The following is a 22,982-nucleotide window of genomic DNA, read 5'->3' as shown; positions in this document are numbered from 1 at the left end:
CCCGGGATGCGGAGGCGGCCAGCGCTACCTCGGGGTGGACGCCAGGCGGAGGGACGGCCGTGGTGAACGTGGCTGCACAGGACGTCCGGACCCGGCTCCAGGGCCAAGCTGCGGCGCTGAGGCAGTTCACCGATGAGTTCCTCGCGACGCGGGCGGCCATCCGGGTTAGTATTCCCATCTTGCTTCTTCTTGATCTTGATTTCTTCTTGATCTTGATTTCTTCCGTGGGGGCGCGTCAGCGCACCCACTGGGTGTAGTCCCCGAGTTCCGAGTCAGCTGCTAAGCAGGCGGCTTGGAACTTCTTGGTGGATTTGCCTTTGCTATTTTTGTTCTTACTTCGGTCTTCTGTCCATCTTGCAGGACTACCACAACCTTCGAGCGGCCGCCTTCAACTCCCAGGCTCGAGAGCTGACTCAGAAGACCGCCGACCTTACTGAGAGCCGAGGTACGTGCTTTGTTCTTTATCTCATGTGGGGGCGCGTCAGCGCACCCACTGGGTGTAGTCCCCGAGATTCGGGCCGACTGCTGAGCAGTCGGGTCGGATCTTCCTTGACGACTTGTTCTTACTGTTCTTTCTTTTTTCTGCCGTCCCTGCAGCGGCCAACGCCAGTCTGAGGGCACAGCTGGGAGAGTCTCAGACTAACCTTCGTGCCAAGGATGCCGAGCTCGCCGCCTTGGTGCAGGAGCGCGACCGCCTGGTCAAGAAGCTGGCCAACCAGGAGGAAGGCCACAAGGCGGCCCTGAAGGTGGTGCAGGACCGCGAAGCCGCCCTCCAGGCCGAGTACGAGACGGAGGCGGCTGGCTGGGCTGAGGCCAGGCAGACTCTGGTCTCTGGCTATGGCGAGATCGAAGATCTGGTTGACGGTAAGCCGCCTACCTCTTCGTCCTTTCTTGCCATCTGCCACTTTGGCTCTTTTTCTGATTTGGTGCTCTTTTCTCCTTTTCTTCTTCTTTCTTGCGCAGAATATTTCCCTGGCTATTCTACTGTCGCCAACCAGACCATCGAGGCCCGTCGCCAAGCGCGAAGGCAGGCTGGCTTTGAGATCTCGCCAACCGCCGGCCGTTCGCTGGAGGACCCGCTCTTGGCGATCCAGGCCCGCATCCAGCCGGCTCACCGACTGCTCCGCCGTCTTCAACGTGCCGGGGCGCAGGTCTTGGCCGCCCTCTGGCCCGGCCAAGTGGTTCCTCGCACTCCCAGTCGGACTGCCGACTGGCTGGAGGTGGCAGTCGGCCGCTTCGAAGCCTGGAAGGCCTCGGCGGCTCGCTCCGGTGCCAGGCGGGCGCTGGAGTTCGTCAAGGCCTGGTATCCCGGCCTGAGCCTGGATCAGTTGGTTACCTGGCGGAAGCAAGCCGACAAAGAGCTGGAGCCGGCGCGGCCGGCCATCATCCGGCGGGCTTCGGCGATCGCCGACTACACCGACACCAGCGTCTTCGCCCCCGAGGTGGACGACAATGGTGTCGCCCAGCCGAAGGAGTGGTTCGGTCTGAACCCGGCGGATGGCGAAGACTCAGCGGAGGAGATCGACTCCAGTGACGAGGGTGAAGAAGAGGAGGAGGAGGGTGAAGACGCCGTGCCGGCTGGTGGAGCAGCCGGCCAGCCTCAGCCTGACCGCGCCTCCAGCACTACGTTGCGCGCGAGTGCATCTCCTGCCGCAGGTGGTGGTCAAGCCGGGACCCGCTAGTCGGCCACTCCTTCAGCCGGCGAGGCCGCCTTCACTGACCAGCTCGGCCTCCGCAGCGCGCCTTAGTCTGCCGTCTTTTGTTTCCCTGTCTAGTTACTTTTGGAACAATGTTTGATTAAGTCTGCACAATTCCACCCACTGGGTGTATTCGAACTTAAGTCTGTTGCCAGCCTGTTGGGGGCTTTATGTGTGTATATAACTTATGCCTGTGGCCTTTCCTTGTACTTTGCTCTTTATCCTTCTGCTTTTTCCTTTGCCGCCCTCCCTTGGTTGCCGCCTCCCCAGTCAAATAGTTGCTCTGCAATCTGTAGCCGGAGGAGTGCCTGGCCGATTGGGGGGGGGGGAGTACTCTAGCTCTGCTGGACTGAAGCTAAGTTTTTCAGGAAGCCGGCCAGCCGGCTGTTCTGGCAGCCGGCAGTCATGTTTGGAGGCCGTCTCTTTGTTATATAGGTTCGTTGTTCCTTGGCCATTTTTCGTGTGGGCGTCCTTTCTGCCTTACCTCTTGCTAGTCGGACAGTCGGTTCTTCGAGCTGCGACTTTCAACAAGAGGGGACTCCGAAGCCGGCACACTACTTTTCTGACTTCAGGTAGAACTTTCAATATAGCTCAAGGCGGCCAGTCCCCGGGCCGACTAGTCGAACCCGGTGCCGGACAAGAATTCAAAATGTAATAATACATTCATGGATATGACACTTGTCATTCATAGATAAACAAGGGCAGTCCCCGAGTACTGCTCGGGGGGCCTGTTGGTTTGTACTTAATACAAAAAAAGGGTAGCATGATACATACTGCTTTCAACTGTAAAATCGTCTCAGGAGGTTTGCGTTCCATGGTCGCTCCGACTCCTTGCCGGAGTCGTCTCTCTTGCGTGCTCTTGGTTTTTGCGCGTCGATCAAGTAGTAGGAGTCGTTGCCGAGTGCCTTGCTGACGACGAAGGGGCCTTCCCAAGGGGCCGAGAGCTTGTGCTGGCCGGCTGTTCGCTGGATCAGCCGGAGCACAAGGTTGCCCTCTTGGAAGGATCTTGGCTTGACCTTGCGGTTGTAGTAGCGGCGCAGCCCTTGCTGGTAGATGGCGGATCGGCTGAGTGCTAGCAGCCGGCCTTCTTCCAGTAGGTCCACGCCGTCTTCTCTTGCTTCTTTGGCCTCCTCCTCCGTGTACATGGTGATCCGAGGCGAGTCGAACTCGATGTCTGTTGCGATGACAGCCTCGGCACCGTACACGAGAAAAAATGGAGTGAAGCCAGTTGACTTGCTGGGTGTAGTGCGCAGGCTCCAGAGGACAGCCGGCAGCTCTTCGAGCCAGCAGCCGGCCGATCGCTCCAGTGGTACAACCAGTCGGGGTTTGATGCCGGAGAGGATGAGTCCATTTGCTCGCTCGACCTGGCCGTTTGACTGCGGGTGGGCAACGGACGCTAAGTCCAGTCGGATGCCCTGCGTCGCGCAGAAACGTGCCAGTGCTCCTTTGGCGAAGTTCGTGCCGTTGTCGGTGATGATGCTGTGCGGCACGCCGTACCGAGTAGTGATGTCGGTGATGAATGTCATGGCAGTCGGCCCGTTCAGCTTTTTGATCGGCTTTGCTTGGATCCACTTTGTGAACTTGTCCACAGTGACAAGTAGGTGCGTCAAGCCGCCGCGGGCTGTCTTGAAAGGGCCCACCATGTCCAGTCCCCAGACGGCAAAAGGCCAGGTGAGGGGAATAGTCTTGAGTGCAGAAGCCGACAGGTGTTGCTTGGAACTAAAAACTTGGCATCCTCTCCAGCTCTTGACTATTTCTTTAGCATTCTCCAAGGCAGTCGGCCAGAAGAAACCATGGCGGAAAGCCTTGGCCACAAGTGATCTTGAGGCTGCGTGGTGGCCGCATTCGCCTTGGTGGATGTCTTTGAGGATTGCCACTCCTTTTTCTGGCTCGACACAACGCTGGAAGACTCCAGTGACGCTGCGCTTCACAAGCTCTCTGTTGATTATTGTATATGCTGCGGCTCGTCGTTGCACTAGTCTTGCTGAGATATCATCAGCCGGCAGCTCTCTGCTGACTAGGAACTTGAGGATAGGCTGGGCCCATGAGGGAGCTGTGACTTCTTCTTCTGTTAATGTAGCCACCATGACTCGGGTGGGTGGGTTGGGTGAGTCGGCAACTGCTTCTTGTGTCGTTGTAGTCCCCGGGCCGACTGCTGCAGTCCCCGGGCCGGGCTCTGAAGTCCCCGGACCGGGTGCGACTACGGCAGTCCCCGGGCCAGTTGTCGACGTCCCCGTGCCGCCTGCGGGGTTTCTCCAGTCGGATCCGGCTGTATCTGGCACAGGTGGTACGAAGATGGAATCCGACTCTGGAGACGGCTTGATGGATGGCTTGAGGAGGTGCTGGAGGGAGACGCCAGTCGGTATGGCTTGTCGGGTGGAGCCGATCCGTGCTAGGGCATCTGCTTGGTCGTTGTCGGCCCTTGGCACGTGGAGGAACTCGCACCCCTCGAAGTATCCGCTGATCTGCTGGACGAGGAATCGATAACTTGCCATGTTCGCGTCCTTGGCGTCCCAGTCACCAGACGATTGCTGGACCACCAAGTCTGAGTCGCCGTAGCACAGGATCCGGCGTATGCCAAGCTCTTTGGCTAGCCGGAGCCCATGTACGAGTGCCTCGTACTCGGCCACGTTGTTGGAGGCGGCGAAGTGGATCTGCAGCGTGTACTTGAGCTTGTCGCCTTTGGGAGAGGTGAGGACGATGCCGGCTCCCAAGCCGGTGCGCATCTTGGACCCGTCAAAGTGCATCCGCCAATGGGTAGAGTCGGGAGCCGGCGGTAGGTACTGGGTCTCGGCCCAGTCGACGAGGAAGTCGGCCAATGCTTGCGACTTGATGGCGGTGCGGGGTTGGTAGAAGATTGTGTAGGGCGCCAATGCAATGGCCCATTTTGCCACCCGACCGGATGCATCCCGGCTGCCTATGATCTCGGCGAGCGGGGCAGTTCATACGACCGTGATGGGGTGCTCTTGGAAGTAGGGCTTCAGTTTCTTGGCAGCGAAGTACACCCCATAGCACATCTTCTGGTAGTGTGGGTAGTTTTGCTTTGAGCTGGATAGCACTTCGCTGAGATATTACACCGGCCTCTGGACTAGCTGGGCTCGGCCTTCCTCCGGGCGCTGGACCACAACAACAGTGCTGACGACTCGGCTAGTCGCGGCGATGTAGAGGAGCATGGGCTCCTTCTCAGTCGGCGCCGCCAGGACAGGCGGAGTGGTCAGCATTTTCTTCAACTCATGGAAGGCTTGGTCGGCTTGGTCGTTCCACTCGAAGTGAGTGGACTTCTTCATGAGTCGGTACAGGGGGAGAGCCTTCTCTCCTAGTCGGCTGATAAAATGATTCAGGGAGGCTAAGCAGCCAGTGAATTTCTGCACATCTCGCAGTTTGGTGGGAATCTCCATCCTCTCGATGGCCTTGATCTTGACAGGGTTGCATTCGATGCCGCGTTCGGAGACCAGGAAGCCCAGCAGCTGGCCGGCTGGCACTCCGAACACGCACTTCTCGGGGTTGAGCTTGATTTGGAATCGGCGCAAGTTGGCGAATGTTTCTTTTAGGTCTTCCAGCAAGGTACTGCGCTTCTCTGTCTTCACCACAATGTCGTCTACATAGACGTGGGCATTTCTGCCGAGTTGTTTCAAGAGGCATTTCTGCATGCAATGCTGAAAAGTGGCACCGGCATTTCTCAAGCCGAATGTCATAGTCAGGTAGCAGAAAGCTCCAAAGGGTGTGATGAAGGCAGTCTTCAGGCGGTCAGCTGGGTCCAACTTGATCTGATGGTACCCGGAGTACGCATCCAAAAAACTTAACAGCTCGCATCCGGCTATGGAGTCTATCACTTGGTCAATCCGTGGCAGAGCAAACGGATCCTTTGGGCAGGCCTTGTTCAGACTGGTGTAGTCTATACACATACGCCACTTGTTATTCTTCTTCAGAACCAGAACTGGGTTGGCAAGCCACTCTGGAAAGAACACTTCCATGATGAAGCCAGCGGCAAGGAGCCGGGCTATCTCTTCTCCCACAATTCTTCGCTTCTCTTCTGACAGTCGGCGGAGGGGCTGCTTGACCGGCTTCGCATCAGCTCGGATATGTAATTTGTGCTCGGCAAAATCCTTCGGGACACCCGGCATGTCCTTTGGGGACCATGCAAAGATGTCTCGATTCTCACGGAGGAAGTCGACGAGCTTGCCTTCCTATTTACTGTCCAAGTTCGCCCCAATGACAGCGAACCTCTCCGGGTTCTCCGGGTCCAGAGGTATCTTCTTCGTCTCTTTGGCAGGCTGGAAGGAGCCCTGCGCATCACAATCCTTGGGGTTGGGGGACAAGGCCGGCTGCTTGCCGGCCATGGCCACAACCCGTTCCAACATCTTCTTCTCTTCTGCCACCACGAGGGACTCGGCCAGCCGGCTACTGGCCATGGCGCACTCGATGGACTTCTTGTAGTCGCCGGCTACCGTGATGATCCCCTTCGAGCTCGGCATCTTCATCTTCAGGTAGGCGTAGTGGGGCACAACCATGAACTTGGCCAGGGCAGGTCGGCCGAGCAGTGCATGATAGGGGCTCTCCAAATCCACTACCTCGAACCATATTGCTTCTCGGCGAAAATGATCTTTGTCTCCGAAGAGAACATCCATTTTGATCTTGCCGATTGGGGAGCAAGACAGGCCAGGGACGATACCATGGAAGACGGTGCGGCTCGGCATGAGCTGCTTCGCTTTGACGTTCAGCTTCTCCATGGTATCGCGGTACAGTATGTTGATACTCTTCCGCCGTCTATCAGGACGCGGGAAAATCTGGCAGCTCGCCTCTCCGTCGCGAGGGTGACATCCAAGACCATTGCATAGGAGCCAGGCGAAGGCATCACCTCTGGGTGGTCGACCTGGCTCCAGCTGATTGGCTTTTCTGACCAGTGCATGAACTCGGGGGCGCTAGTGGCGACTGCATTCACTTCTTGGTGCTGTCGGCGTCGGCTGCGCTTGTCGTCGGCTTGACTAGTGAAGACGACGTAAGCGGCGTGCTCTTCGGGGAATTCGTCTTGGATGGCGCTGACTGCCGGCCGAGCCGCCGGCTGCTGGGGGGCTGGAGGCGGCGGGCCGGGAGGCGGAGGCGGCAACATCCCCTCGCCCTTGGTGATGCGGGTGAGCCAGTGGCATTTCCGGGTTGTGTGGTTGGACGGCTTCGCGCCGCTGTGGAACTTGCAGGGGGCGTCGAGAGCTTGTTCGTAGGAGAAAGACGGCTGCCATGCCGGCCTTCCACCCTTCTTCTTAGGAGCGGGCCATTCTTCGGGCTGCTCGTCTTCAACTGTGGCCACCTGCCGACTGGAGGAAGTCGGCATGGGGGCCTTGCGCTTGTGGTCGTTCTGGTAGGGGCGCCAATTAGGGTCGCCAGCCGGCGTCTTAGGAGCCGGAGCAATCACTTTCCCCGAGGCGTCCACTCGGAGCTCCGTTTTCATTGAGGAGTCAGCTGTGGCGTACTTGTCCGCGATGACCAGCAACTCATCGAGGGTAGCCGGCTCGTCGCAGAGGAGTCGGTGCTTGAGGAGGGTGCCCTCTCGGCACCCGGCGGTGAAGTACTCGATGGCCTGGACCTCATGCACCCCCTCGCAGGAGTTGCGGAGCTCGGCCCATCGCGTGAGGTAGTCGCGGGTTGACTCGTTGGGCCCTTGGACGCAGAGGGAGAGCTGGCGAGGCTTGGGAGGCCGCTTGTAGGTGCTGGTGAAGTCGTGGACGAAGACTTCGGTGAAGTCCAGCCAACTGTTGATGCTGTAGGGCTTGAGGCTGTTGAGCCATGTGCGCGCCGTGCCTTGCAGCATGAGGGGGACGTACTTCACGGCGACGCGCCGATTGCCGTTGGCTATGCTGACGGCCGTGGAGTAGTCGATGAGCCAATCTTCCGGCTTCACCGAGCCGTTGTACTTGGGCGTGTCTCTGGGGAGCGAGAACCCTTTGGGGAAGGGCTCGTCGCGGATGCGGGGGCCAAAGCATGGCGGGCTGACATCGTCTTCTTCTTCTAACGCCAAGGATCGAGCAAGGCGGTCGATCCTGTGGCGGGCGTCGTTCTTGCCGACTCCTTCTCGGCGGCCGAGTCGGTCGCCTAGAGTCGGGTGTGTGATAGGCGGCGGAGTAAGGCGTCTTTCTCTTCGAGGCGGGGGAGGAGGCAGATTTCCTTGGTGTTCAACCGCTCGAGGGCGGCCTTCCGCGTCGCGCTCGATGGTAATGCGAGTCCGGCTGCGGCTGGCAGCCGGCTCCTTGTCTTTCTTCTGGCGCGCGCCGCTCGCAGTTGGCGAGCGGGATGTCGCGGCGTGCTCCCGGCGCGGGGGATGACTATCAGCACGGGCGTCGGCTTCGTGCCGTTCTGCAGCCGCGTCGATCAGGTGCTGGATTCGTCTTGCCATGTAGGGGAGCTCATCGGCTCCCAGCTCATTGAGCTCTTCTGCAGCCGCCTGAGCAGCTCGCAGATTCTCGAGCGGGGTGGCGTAGACGGGGCAATCTGCCCCCAGCATGCTGGCGACGGCTGCGCCGCGCTTCTGGACGAAGCCGGCTCGGCTCGGGCCGCTAGGCGACGGCGTACCGAAGGCGGCGCGGTCAACTTCGCGCTGGTGGGCCTCGGTGAGGCGTCTCATGGAGGCTATCTTCTGGCCTTCCGCGATGAGGGCAAGGTGGCGTGCCTCCAGGGTTTCGGCGTCGGCGTCGGCCGGGATGAGGACGGAGAGGTCGTGCATCGCCGCCTGCAGGGCGTCGTGGGCGTTCTCGCCCGAGTTGGCGACGTGGCTGATGACCAGCACTTCGGTGACAGCTCTGCTGCCGCTGTCAGCTCGGGGGAGAGGATCGTCGAAGACCACCACGTCGGTGGGGTAGGCGTCGAGTGATGCCGTGTCGGAATCGACGAGCATCGGGTCGGTGGAGCCGACCGACTCCATGTCTACAGCGGGCTCGCTGGAGACGTGAGGCTGGTCGAGGAGGCTGACGAGGCGGCTCTCGGGGTAGTCTGTGCCTGCGTCGGACGCAGGCTCATCAGAGATGCGAGTCTCGCCGAGCAGATCGGCGAGGCAGCTCACTGCGCAGGCGTCGTCGACGCCTTGCAGCGCGTCGAGGCAAACGCCATCGGGCGCAGCAGGCTGTCTGCGCTCGCGGGGGAGGAAGAGGGTTCCCGTCCAGAACAGGTCTCCGGACGACGGTGCACCTGGCCCCATGGTGGACGCCAAATGTCGGGTGGTTGGTGCGACATATGCCAACGGATGGCTTATCATTGTGGGTGCCAATAAGACATCGCCGGTGCCTGGAAACGGGATGAGGCGAAGACATGCACGCCGGCGGATCTTACCCAGGTTCGGGGCTCTCCGAGGAGATAACACCCCTAGTCCTGCTCTGCGGGGTCTCCGCATGATCACTAGATCAAGGAAAGGTAGCTACAATCGCTCCTAGAGCTGTTGGGTTCAAGGGAGAAGAAGAACAAGGCTAGCTCTTGCTTCTCTCTATCTCTATGGTGTGGGTGCTGTGTTCAGAAGCTCCCCCTTTGCATGGGTGCTCCGGGGGGTTTATATAGGCCTACCCCCCGGGGGTACAATGGTAATCCGGCCGGGCACTGGTCCCAGCCGTCAGTGTCTACGCTCGCCGGCTTCTCCGCCGGCTGTTGGGTCCCGCTGACTGGTGGGTCCCGCCGGCTACCGGCTTCTTGGTCGACAGGCCGGCCCCACCGCCCAGGGTCTTGTTAGTGGCTGCTTACTGTAGCCTCGCCTCTGATGCCGAGGGCTTCGTCGAGGTAGGCGTGGCTACAGTGGGCCGCCTCGGGGGCTCTCACTGTAGCCTTACCTCGTCTTGTCTCCTTAATGGGGCTCCTGCTTTGAGGAAGGGGGTAGCCGGCTTCTGGGGGCCGGCTACACCTTCGGCCGACTGGGGGAGGCCGGGCCGCCTCCGCGCCTCTCTCTGGCGGATGGGGCCCGGCGCCTGCAGGCCGTACAGGAGTCGGTCGTGGATGACGTTGAGGCTGGCATGGCTACAGTGCCGTGCCGCACAGGAGACGGTCGTCCCGTACGGCCTCCTGTGGCCATGCCTGCCTCGGGCCTCGGGGGTAGTGGGCCGCACTGTGGCCACACCCCGTCTTGTCACCGTTATGTGGGTGTAGCTTTGGTGGTTGTGGTCTCGGTCGGCTTCTTGGAGTCGGCGTTCTTCTTGGCCGGCTTCTTGGAGTCGGCTACCCCGTAGTCGTCCCGGGGAGGGGTTGCTGAGGCTGGGTCGCCTTCCGGGAGTCGGCTTCAGAGGTAGCCCGCCAGGGAAGGCGGCCCAATGCTTGGAGTGCTTGGAGGCCCGAAGGCCTGATAATTTTTTCAGAAGAACCAGGGGCAGTCGGTTAGGCTACCCGTGGCCATTTACTCCGACAAGATGGGATAAAAATTGTGATAGATTGATAGATGCAAATAAAAGCAAATAAAATTTAGCGAGGTATTTTTGGGTTTTTGATAATATAGATCTGAAAATAAAAGAAAATAAAAATAGATCGTGAAGGCAAATATAATAAAGAAGAGACCCGGGGCCGTAGATTTCACTAGTGGCTTCTCTTGAGAAAAATAACATACGGTGGGTAAACAAATTACTGTTGGGCAATTGATAGAACTTCAATAATCATGACAATATCCACGTAATGATCATTATATAGGCATCATGTCCAAGATTAGTAGACCGACTCCTGCTTGCATCTACTACTATTACTCCACACATCGACCGCTATCCAGCATGCATCTAGTGTATTAAGTTCATGGAGAAACGGAGTAATGCAATAAGAACGATGACATGATGTAGACAAGATCTATTTATGTAGAAATAGACCCCATCTTGTTATCCTTAATAGCAACGATACATACGTGTCGGTTCCCCTTCTGTCACTGGGATCAAGCACCATAAGATCGAACCCATCACAAAGCACCTCTTCCCATGGCAAGAAAAATCGATCTAGTTGGCCTAACTAAACCAAAGATTCAAAGAAGAAATATGAGGCTATAAGTAATCATGCATATAAGAGATCAAAAGACTCAAATAACTTTCATGGATGAAAACATAGATCCAATCATAAACTCAAAGTTCATCGGATCTCAACAAACACACCGCAAAAAAGAGTTACATCAAATAGATCTCCATGAGACCATTGTATTGAGAATCAAAAGAGAGAGAGAGAGAGAGGAAGCCATCTAGCTACTAACTACGGACCCGTAGGTCTACAATGAACTACTAACGCATCATCGGAGTGGCACCAATAAGGATGATGAACCCCTTCGTGATGGTGTCTAGATTGGATCTGGTGGTTCTGGAACTTGTGGTTGTTGGAATTGATTTTCGTCGACTCCCATAGGGTTTCTGGAATATTGGGGTATTTATAGAGAAAAGAGGCGGTGCGGGAGGCCACTGAGGTGGGCACAACCCACCTGGGCGCGCTTGGGCCCCCAAGCGTACCCTAGTGGGTTGTGCTCCCCTCGGAGCACCCCTTAGGTACTTTCTTGGCCCATATGGTGTCTTCTGGTGCAGAAAAAATCCACAAAAAGTTTCACTGCGTTTGGACTCCGTTTGATATTGATTCCCTGCGATGTAAAAAACAAGCAGAAAACAACAACTGGCACTGGGCACTATGTCAATAGGTTAGTCCCAAAAAATGATATAAAGTTGCTATAAAATTATTGTAAAACATCCAAGAATGATAATATAACAGTATGGAAGAATCAAAAATTATAGATACGTTGGAGACATATCAGCATCCTGATAATCCCCAAGTGCAGGGAATCATCGTACAATTCCCAATGGTGGAAGTGATAAGTATGGAGTGTCGAACCCACATGGAGCAAAAGGTAAGATCAATATTCTCTCTCTCTACGTACACTGATACTACTCCTATATGGAACCCACATGGAACCCACATGAAGTGATAAGTATGGTACAAGTCCTATATTCCACTGATACTACTCTACGTACACTGAACGTTTGCTTCCAAATAGAAACGAGAAATAAAACTACGTTGTGGGTATGAAGAGGATAACTTTGCATGGTATCGGAGAGCTAAAATATAAAAGTAGGTGCTATTATCATAAAGTTAGAATATATTACTAAATATTATAAATAGCGAGTGTGGAATAATGATGGGTCGGTGTGCGGAATTATCCTAGGCAATCATTAACAAGACCGGTAGTCGTCATTGCAATTTCATATGAGGGAGAGGCATAAGCTAACATACTTTCTCTTCTTGGATCATATGCACTTATGATTGGAACTCTAGCAAGCATACGCAACTAATAAAGATCATTAAGGTAAAACCCAACCATAGCATTAACATATCAAGTGCCCTTTATCCCATACGCAACAACCCCCTTACTCGGGTTTATGCTTCTATCACTCAAGCAACCCACTATAAGCGAATCATGAACGTATTGCAACACCCTACAGCGGGAATCCCTCACGCTTGCATGACACGGAGGGCACAATAGGACATCACCAAAATAAAACATAGAACTCATACCAATCTAGATCATCAATCAACCCAAAGACAAAGGATATCTACTCAAAACATCATAGGATGGTAACACATCATTGGATCATAATATGTGGCATAAAGCACCACGTTCAAGTAGGGATTACAGCGGGGTGCGGGAGAGTGGACCGCGTAAAAGAGCTGAGGATGGTGATGATTATGGTGATGTTGATGAAGACGATCACCACGTCGATGATTCCCCTCTCGATGGCACTCCGGCGCCACCGAGAGAGAGGAGGAGAGGTTTGATAACCCACAAGAATAGGGGATCAATTGTAGCCTCTTTTGATAAGTAAGAGCGACGAACCCAACGAGGAGCTAAAGGTAGAACAAATATTCCCTCAAGTTCTATCGACCACCGATACAACTCTATGCACGCTTGACGTTCGCTTTACCTAGAACAAGTATGAAACTAGAAGTACTTTGTAGGTGTTGTTGGATAAGTTTGCAAGGTAATAAAGAGCGCGTAAATAAAAAGTAGGGTCTGTTTAGATAAAGACACAACTAAATTAGCAATTTTATTTGAGGGAGAGGCATAAGCTAACATACTTTCTCTTCTTGGATCATATGCACTTATGATTGGAACTCTAGCAAGCATCCGCAACTACTAAAGATCATTAAGGTAAAACCCAACCATAACATTAAAGTATCAAGTCCTCTTTATCCCATACACAACAACCCCCTTACTCGGGTTTGTGTTTCAGTCACTCACGCAACCCACTATAAGCGAATCATGAACGTATTGCAACACCCTACAGCGGGAATCCCTCACGCTTGCGCGACACGGAGGGCACCATAGGACAACACCAATAATAAAACATGCAACTCAAACCAATCATGATCATCAATTAACCCATAGGACAAAACGGATCTACTCAAACATCATAGAATAGCCATACATCATTGGGAAATAATATATAGCGTTGAGCACCATGTTTAAGTAGAGATTACAGCGGGTAAAAGAGGGGTTACACTGCTGCATAGGGGGGGAGTTGGTGATGATGGCGGTGAAGTTGTTGGTGTAGATGGCGGTGATGATGATGGCCCCGGCGGCGTTCCGGCGCCACCGGAAGAGAGGGGGAGAGGGCCCCCCCTTCTTCTTCTTCTTCCTTGACCTTCTCCCTAGATGGGAGAAGGGTTTCCCCTCTGGTCCTTGGTCTCCATGGCATGGGAGGGGCGAGAGCCCCTCCGAGATTGGATCTGTCTCTGTGTCTCTCTCTGTTTCTGTGTTCTCGGGATTCTGCCCTTTCACCGTTTCTTATATATCCGGAGATCCGTAACTCCGATTGGATTGAAACCTTCGCCCAGATTTTTCTCCGAAAATTAGCTTTCTTGCGGCCAAATAAGAGCAGCAACCGCCTTATGGGGGGCCCACGAGGGTCAGGGGCGCGCCTGCCCCCCTAGGCGCGCCCCCCTGCCTCATCGCCCCCTCGGGCACCTTCTCGCGTTGATTCTTCTTCCCATATTACACAAATATTCCAAAAATATTCTCCGTCCATCTTTATCCCGTTTGGACTCCGTTTGATATGGGGTTTCTGCGAAACAAAAATATGCAACAAACAGGAACTGGCACTGGGCACTGGATCAATATGTTAGTCCCAAAAATAGTATAAAAAGTTGCCAACAGTATATGAAAGTTGTATAATATTGGCATGGAACAATAAAAAATTATAGATACGACGGAGACGTATCAACATTCGCAAGCTTAATTCCTGCTCGTCCTCGAGTAGGTAAATGATAAAAAAAATTGATGTGGAATGCTACCTAGCATAATCTTGATCACATAATCTAATCATGGCATGAATATTAAGACACGAGTGATTCAAAGCAATAGTCTATTATTTGACATTAAGACAATAATACTTCAAGCATACTAACCAAGCAATTATGTCTTATCAAAATAACGTAGCCAAAGAAAGCTCATCCCTACAAAATCATATAGTCTGGCTATGCTCCATCTTCACCACACAAAGCATTCAAATCATGCACAACCCCGATGACAAGCCGAGCAATTGGTTCATACTTTTTAACGCGCTTCAGCCTTTTCAACCCTCACGCAATACATGAGCGCAAGCCATGGACATAGCACTATGGGTGGAATAGAATATGATGATGGAGGTTTGTGTGAGAAGACAAAAAAAGGAGAAAGTCTCACATCGACGCGGCTAATCAATGGGCTATGGAGATGCCCATCAATTGATGTCAATGTGAGGAGTAGGGATTGCCATGCAACAGATGCACTAGAGCTATAAGTGTATGAAAGCTCAAACTGAAACTAAGTGGGTGTGCATCCAACTTGCTTGCTCATGAAGACCTAGGGCATTTCAGGAAGCCCATCATTGGAATATACAAGCCAAGTTCTATAATGAAAATTCCCACTAGTACATGAAAGTGATAACTCAAGAGACTCTCTATATGAAGAACATGGTGCTACTCTGAAGCACAAGTGTGGTAAAAGGATAGTAACATTGCCCCTTCTCTCTTTTCTCTCATTTTTTTAATATATTTTTCTCTTTTTTTGTGGGCTTTGGCCTCTCTTTTTTCATTTGGGCTTCTTTGGCCTCTTTTATTTTGATAACCTCACCTGGGACAATGTTCTAATAATGATGATCATCACACTTTTATTTACTTACAACTCAATATTACAACTCGATACTAGAACAAAGATATGACTCTATATGAATGCCTCCGGCGGTGTACCGGGATGTGCAATGATCTAGCGTAGCAATGACATGAAAAAACGGACAAGCCATGAAAACATCATGCTAGCTATCTTACGATCATGCAAAGCAATATGACAATAAATGCTCAAGTCATGTATATGATGATGATGGAAGTTGCATGGCAATATATCTCGGAATGGCTATGGAAATGCCATGATAGGTAGGTATGGTGGCTGTTTTGAGGAAGATATAAGGAGGTTTATGTGTGATAGAGCGTATCGTATCACGGCGTTTGGATGCACCGGCGAAGTTTGCACCAACTCTCGAGGTGAGAAAGGGCAATGCACGGTACCGAAGAGGCTAGCAATGATGGAAGGGTGAGAGTGCGTATAATCCATGGACTCACGTTAGTCATAAAGAACTCATATACTTATTGCAAAAGTTTATTAGCCCTCGAAGCAAAGTACTACTACGCATGCCCCTAGGGGGATAGATTGGTAGGAAAAGACCATCGCTCATCCCCGGTCGCCACTCATAAGGAAGATAATCAATAAATACCTCATGCTCCAACTTCGTTACATAACGGTTCACCATACGTGCATGCTACGGGACTTGCAAACCTCAACACAAGTATTTCTCAATTTCACAATTACTCAACTAGCACGACTCTAATATCACCACCTTTATATGGCAAAACTATTGCAAGGAATCAAACATATCATATTCAGTGATCTACAAGTTTTGTAGGATTTTATGACTAACCATGTGAATGACCAGTTCCTGTCATCTCTCTAAATAGATATAAGTGAAGCAAGAGAGTTTAATTCTTTCTACAAAAGATATGTCCACACTCTAACTAATATAAGTGAAGCAAAAGAGCATTCTACAAATGGCGGTTTTCTATGTGAAGAGAAACAGGCAATCCAAACTTCAAATGATATAAGCGAAGCACATGAAGCATTCTATAAAGCCATACTCAAAAGATTTAAGTGAAGTGCAAATAGCATTTTATAAATCAACCAAGGACTATCTCATACCAGCATGGTGCATAAAAGAAAATTGAAAACTAAATGCAAAAGACGCTCCAAGATTTGCACATATCGCATGAATGAAACGAATCCGAAAACATACCGATACTTGTTGAAGAAAGATGGGATGCCTTCCAGGGCATCCCCAAGCTTAGACGCTTGAGTATCCTTTAATATTTACTTGGGGTGCCTTGGGAATCCCCAATCTTGAGCTCTTGCCTCTCCTTCTTCTCCTCACATCGAGACATCCTCGATCTTCGAACACTTCATCCACACAAAACTCAACAGAAAGCTCGGTAAGATCCGTTAGTATAATAAAGCAAATCACTACTCTAAGTACTGTTGCAAACCAATTCATATTTTGTTTTTGCATTGTAGCTAATGTAATATAACTTTTCCATGGCTTAATCCGCTGATATAAATCAATAGTTTCATCAAAACAAGCAAACTATGCATCAAAAACAGAATCTGTCTAAAACAGAACAGTCTGTAATAATCTGAACATTAACCATACCTCTGGTACTCCAGAAATTATACCAAAATTATGAAAAATAAAAAATTTGTATATAAATACAGTGCAAAAAGTTTCAGAACCATTTGACGTTTCAGTAAAAAATGTAAAATCGCGCACTACAGCCAAAGTTTCTGTCCTGCACCGCACAAACCAACAAGCATTGTAAACATCCTAAAGGCGAACCTTGGCACATTATTTTTATTTTTAAACTTTATAAAAGCACACAATAGAAATAAATGACTCTCTAAAACTTCCGGGTTGTTTCCCTGGCAGCGCTTTCTTTAAAGCCATTAAGCTAGGCATATAGTGCTCAAGTAATGGATCCACCCGGATCCCAAGGTATATCAAAGCCAATTTTAATTAACAATGATTTAGCATTTAGTAGTGAGCACAAAGCAACATATATCATGCAACAACGAAGTCTAACTCTCTTCCTATGCATCGACATGTCATAAAAGAACAATTCATGCACACAAAGTAAAGGCCAATGCATAGTATAAACAGTTTCTTGCAATTTTATCATGTGGGAAACATAGAGAGGTGGAAATATAGTTCCTCTCTCATAATAATTGCAAGTAGGAGCAGCAAGCACATGCATATTATATCTATCAAAATCATCATGTGCAATGGTAAAAGGCAACCCATCAATATAATCCTTAATAAAGGCAAACTTCTCCGATATAGTGTAGTCGGGAGAATTCAAAAAGATAATAGGACTATCATGCGTGGGTGCAATAGCAACAATTTCATGTTTAACATAAGGAACTATAGCAAGTTCATCTCCATAAGCATAATTCATATTGGCATCTTGGCCACAAGCATAGCAAGCATCATCAAAAAGGGATATTTCAAAAGAATCAACGGGATCATAACAATCATCATAGCATTCATCCTTCGGTAAGCACGAAGGGAAATTAAACAATGTATGAGTTGAAGAGTTACTCTCATTAGAAGGTGGGCACGGGTGATCAATCCGCTCTTCCTCCTTTTGTTCTTCGCTCTCCTCCTCATTTTTTTCATCCAATGAGCTCATAGTTTCATCAATTTCTTCTTCCATAGACTCCTGCAAAATATTAGTATCTTCTTGGACAGCGGAGGAGTCCTCAATATATGGTTTAACATAGGCATTAGAAGCATAATTATCATAACAATATTCAAGTATGGCAAAATTTTCAGATTTGTAAAGAGTAGCATCATACTTTTCAAACAAAGAAGCAATTTCATAAGCACCCTTAAAAGCAACAAATTCTTCAATTTGTTGAACATCATAGTAATTATAAACATCCTTAGCATAAGAAGATACGATTCCATTATCACTAAACTCACATTGGTAGGGAAGGTGTTTCTTAGGGTTTTCAGAACAACAAGTAACATCATATATTTCACATAAATTCCAAGCATAGCATTGCAAACGATGACTTTGATCCAGTAAAAGTTTCCCTTTTTGAGATAAGCAGTGTCACACATAACAAGCATGCTCATCTAAGAATTGGCCCTCAACTAAGCTAGTTGGGGTTTCAGCACGAGCATAAAGGGCTCGAAGATGATCCAAGTAAAAAGCTTCAGGAGTGTGATAGATTTTGAGTGGTTCTTCAACCATTGGTGCAGTAGGTACAACTAATTTTTTTTGCTATTTTGCGTTTCCTACCCATAACTAAAGATAGAAAACAACTAAGAACAGCAAATAAAAATTACTAAGTGATAAAGCAAACAAGCACACACGAGAATATTCACCCCACGCTATTGCTCCCCGGCAACGGCGCCAAAAAAGGTCTTGATAACCCACAAGTATAGGGGATCAATTGTAGCCTCTTTCGATAAGTAAGAGTGTCGAACCAACGAGGAGCTAAAGGTAGAACAAATATTCCCTCAAGTTCTATGGACCACCGATACAACTCTACGCACGCTTGACGTTCCACTTTACCTAGAACAAGTATGAAACTAGAAGTACTTTGTAGGTGTTGTTGGATAAGTTTGCAAGATAATAAAGAGCGCGTAAATAAAAAGTAGGGGCTGTTTAGATAAAGACACAACTAAATTAGTTTTAGTAAAGAGCTTTTTGTTACAAGAAAGTTATTTGTCCCTAGGCAATCGATAACTAGACCGGTAATAATTATTGCAATTTTATTTGAGGGAGAGGCATAAGCTAACATACTTTCTCTTCTTGGATCATATGCACTTATGATTGGAACTCTAGCAAGCATCTGCAACTACTAAAGATCATTGAGGTAAAACCCAACCATAGCATTAAAGTATCAAGTCCTCTTTATCCCATACGCAACAACCCCCTTACTCGGGTTTGTGTTTCAGTCACTCACGCAACCCACTATAAGCGAATCATGAATGTATTGCAACAACACGCTTGTGCGACACGGAGGGCACCATAGGACAACACCAATAATAAAACATGCAACTCAAACCAATCACGATCATCAATTAACCCATAGGACAAAAGGAATCTACTTAAACATCATAGGATAGCCATACATCATTGGGAAATAATATATAGCGTTGAGCACCATGTTTAAGTAGAGATTACAGCAGGTAAAAGAGGGGTTACACCGCTGCATAGAGGGGGGAAGAGTTGGTGATGATGGCGGTGAAGTTGTTGGTGTAGATGGCGGTGATGATGATGGCCCCGGCGGTGTTCCGGCGCCACCGGAAGAGAGGGGGAGAGGGCCCCCTTCTTCTTCTTCTTCTTCTTCTTCTTCTTCGTTGACCTTCTCCCTGGATGGGAGAAGGGTTTCCCCTCTGGTCCTTGGTCTCCATGGCATGGGAGGGGCAAGAGCCCCTCCGAGACTGGATCTGTTTCTCTGTCTCTCTTTGTTTCTGCGTTCCTGGGATTCTGCCCTTTCACCGTTTCTTATATATCCGGAGATACGTAACTCCGATTAGATTGAAACCTTCGGCCAGATTTTTCTATGAAAATTAGCTTTCTTGCGGCCAAAGAAGAGTAGCAACCGCCTTACGGGGTGCCCACGAGGGTCAGGGGCGCTCCGGGGGGGCAGGCGCGCCCCCTGCCTCGTGGCCCCCTCGGGCACCTTCTCGCGTTGATTGTTCTTCCCATCTTTCACAAATATTCCAAAAATATTCTCCGTCCATTTTTATCCCGTTTGGACTCCTTTTGATATGGGGTTTCTGCAAAACAAAAATATGCAAAACAGGAACTGGCACTAGGCAGTGGATCAATATGTTAGTCCCAAAAATAGTATAAAAAATTGCCAAAAGTGTATGAAAGTTGTATAATATTGGCATGGAGGAATCAAAAATTATAGATAGGACGGAGACGTATCAAGGTTCTCCCCCTTGTGCTTCCTCCTTCATGGCCTCCCCCTGGATGGGGAGAGGTTCTCCCTCTGGATCTTGGCCTTCATGGCGATGATGGCCCCTCCGGGATCCTCCTCCATGTCCTCTGGTGATGATGCCCCCCTCCGGCAGGGTGCCAGAGAGGGCCTAGATTGATTTCTCGTGGCTACAGAGGCTTGCGATGGCGGAACTTCCGATCTAGGTCGTTTTCTGGAGGTTTGGGTATTTATAGGAGAGGTTGGCGTCGAGAACAAGTCAGGGGGCCCCACGGGAAGTCCACGAGGCACAGGGGCGCGCCCTCCACCCTCGTGGGGCCCACGGGCCTCCCCTCCGGTAACTCTTCGTTCCAGTATTTTTTATATTTTCCAGAAAAATTCTCCGTTGATTTTCATTGCATTCCGAGAACTTTTATTTTTGCACAAAAACAACACCACGGTAGTTCTGCTGAAAACAGCGTCAGTCCGGGTTAGTTCTAATCAAATCATACCAAAATCATATAAAACTATTGTAAACATGGCATGAATACTTCATAAATTATAGATATGTTGGAGACGTATCAGCATCCCCAAGCTTAATTCTTGCTCGTCCTCGAGTAGGTAAATGATAAAAGAAATAATTTATGAAGTGTGAATGCTAGCAAGTGCATAAGTTTGATCAATGATAGTTCCAATCACTTTATCTAGAATCATTATATATCATAACAGTAGCTCAACTCATGAAACTTCTCACGATCAAGTAACAAGCTATTCACATGTTAAAGTATAGATCATAAACTTTCTTTAAAACTAACAAACCGTGCTCTTAGTCATCAAACAATTGCAATTCATCTTATTTTCGGGAAGGGTCTATGTAAGATCTTTGATTTAGCAAACTCCACATACTCAACTATCATTTAATCTTTCACAATTGCTAACACTCATGTGATATTTATGGGTTCAAAGTTTTAATCGGACACAGAGAAAGATAGGGTCTTATAGTTTCACCTCCCAACCTTTTACCTCAAGGGTAATGTCAACAATAATAATTTATGAAAACCTACATCCAAGTGGATATATATATCCGGATCGCTCCAACACAAAGTGCTTGCCAAAGGAAAAAGTGTAAAAAGTAAAGGTGATAATCACCATGACTCTTGTATAAGGGTAGAAGATAAAATTAAAAGATAGGCCCTTCGCAGAGGGAAGCAGAGGTTGTCATGTGCTTTTATGGTTGGATGCATAAAATCTTAATGCAAAAGAACGTCACTTTATATTGCCGCTTCTGATAATGACCTTTATTATGCAGTCCGTCGCTTTTATTTCTTCCCGATAGTTTTGAAGACGAAAGAGGGGATGCCTTCCGAGGCATCCCCAAGCTTAGGCGCTTGAGTCTTCCTTGAATATTACCTTGGGGTGCCTTGGGAATCCCCAAAGCTTAGGGTCTTTCCACTCCTTATTCTCCTCATATCGATATCTCACCCAAAACTTGAAAACTTCAATCACACAAAACTTAACGGAACTTCGTGAGATGGGTTAGTATGATAATGCGTAAACCATTCACTTTGGTAGTGTCAAAGACAAGATTCATAATTTTTATCACACAATGCCTACTGTACCATATCATTTCTACAATTTATATTGGGAAATATAAGCCATAGAAACTAGAAAACAAGCAAACTATGCGATGAAAATAGAATCCGTCAGATACAGAACAGTCTGTAATGATCTGAACAACAACCATACTTCTGCTACTCCAAAAATTATGAAATAAATTGGTAGACGTGAGGAATTTGTCTATTAATCTTCTGAAAAAAGAATCAACTCAAAATCTCTCTTCTGTAAAAAATCGTAGCTAATCCCGTGAGCGCAAAGTTTCTGCTTTTTTACAGTAAGATCACATTAACTTTCACCCAAGTCTTCCCAAAGGTCTTACTTGGCACTTTATTGAAACAAAAGCTATAATACATGATTACTACTGTAGCTTAATCATGTGAACACACAAAAACAGTAAGGGTAAATATTGGGTTGTCTCCCAACAAGCGCTTTTCTATAATGCCTTTTAGCTAGGCATGATGATTTCAATGATGCTCTCATAAAAGATAAGAATTGAAACATAAAGAGAGCATCATGAAGAATATGACTAGAACATTTAAACCTAAACCACTTCCTATGCCTAGGGATTTTGTGAGCACACAATTTATAGGAACAAGGATCAACTAGCGTAGGAAGGCAAAACAAGTATAACTTCAAAACTTTAAGGACATAGAGAGGAAACTTGATATTATTGCAACTCCTACAAGCATATATTCTTTCCTCATAATAATTTTCAGTAGCATAATGAAATGAATTAAACAATATAACCATCACATAAAGCATTCTTTTCATGATCTACAAGCATAGAAAATTTTCTACTCTCCACATAAGCAAAATTCTTCTCATTCGGAATAATGGGAGCACACTCAACAGAATAACGGTCATGTGAGGCAGAATCCAATTGAAAATTAAAATCATGATGACAAGTTTCATGGTTAACATTATTCTTTATAGCATACATGTCATCACAATAATCATCATAGATAGCAGCTTTGTTCTCATAATCAATTGGAACCTCTTCCGAAATAGTGGAATCATTAATTCCTAAAGTTGACACTCTTCCAACCCCACTTTAGATTATAGTATTATTCATACCCCAAAAGATATAAGTGAAGTTCATGTAGCATTCTACAATTAATATAGACTAACCAATATCCAAGCTCAAAATATATAAGTGAAGCACACGAAGCATTCTATAAAACCTTACTCAAAAGATTTAAGTGAAGCACAAAGAGAAATTCTATAAGATCATACTTAAAAGATATAAGTGAAGCACATGAAGTATTCTATAAATCAATGAAGGGCTATCTCATACTAGCATGGTTCTTAAAGGAGAAACAAAAACACAAAGGACACAAATCATGTGAACAAAACAAAAACCGAGGTATACCGATAATTGTTGAAGAAGAAAGATGGGATGCCAACCGGGGCATCCCCAAGCTTAGATGCTTGAGTATCCTTGAAATATTTACTTGGGGTGCCTTGGGCATATCCAAGCTTGAACTCTTGCCTCTCTTTATTCTTCTCATATTGATAGCTCCTCGATCTTCGAACACTTCATCCACACAAAACTTTAACAAGAACTTTGTGAGATCCGTTAGTATAATAACGCAAATCACTACCTTTAGGTACTGTTGCAAACTTATTAAAATTTCATATTAGAACTATATCTACTGTATTCCAACTTCACCATGGTT

The sequence above is a fragment of the Aegilops tauschii genome, chromosome 3 (genome assembly GCF_002575655.3).
Source record: "Aegilops tauschii subsp. strangulata cultivar AL8/78 chromosome 3, Aet v6.0, whole genome shotgun sequence".
NCBI lineage: Eukaryota > Viridiplantae > Streptophyta > Magnoliopsida > Poales > Poaceae > Aegilops > Aegilops tauschii.
This window is presented reverse-complemented; position numbering follows the sequence as displayed.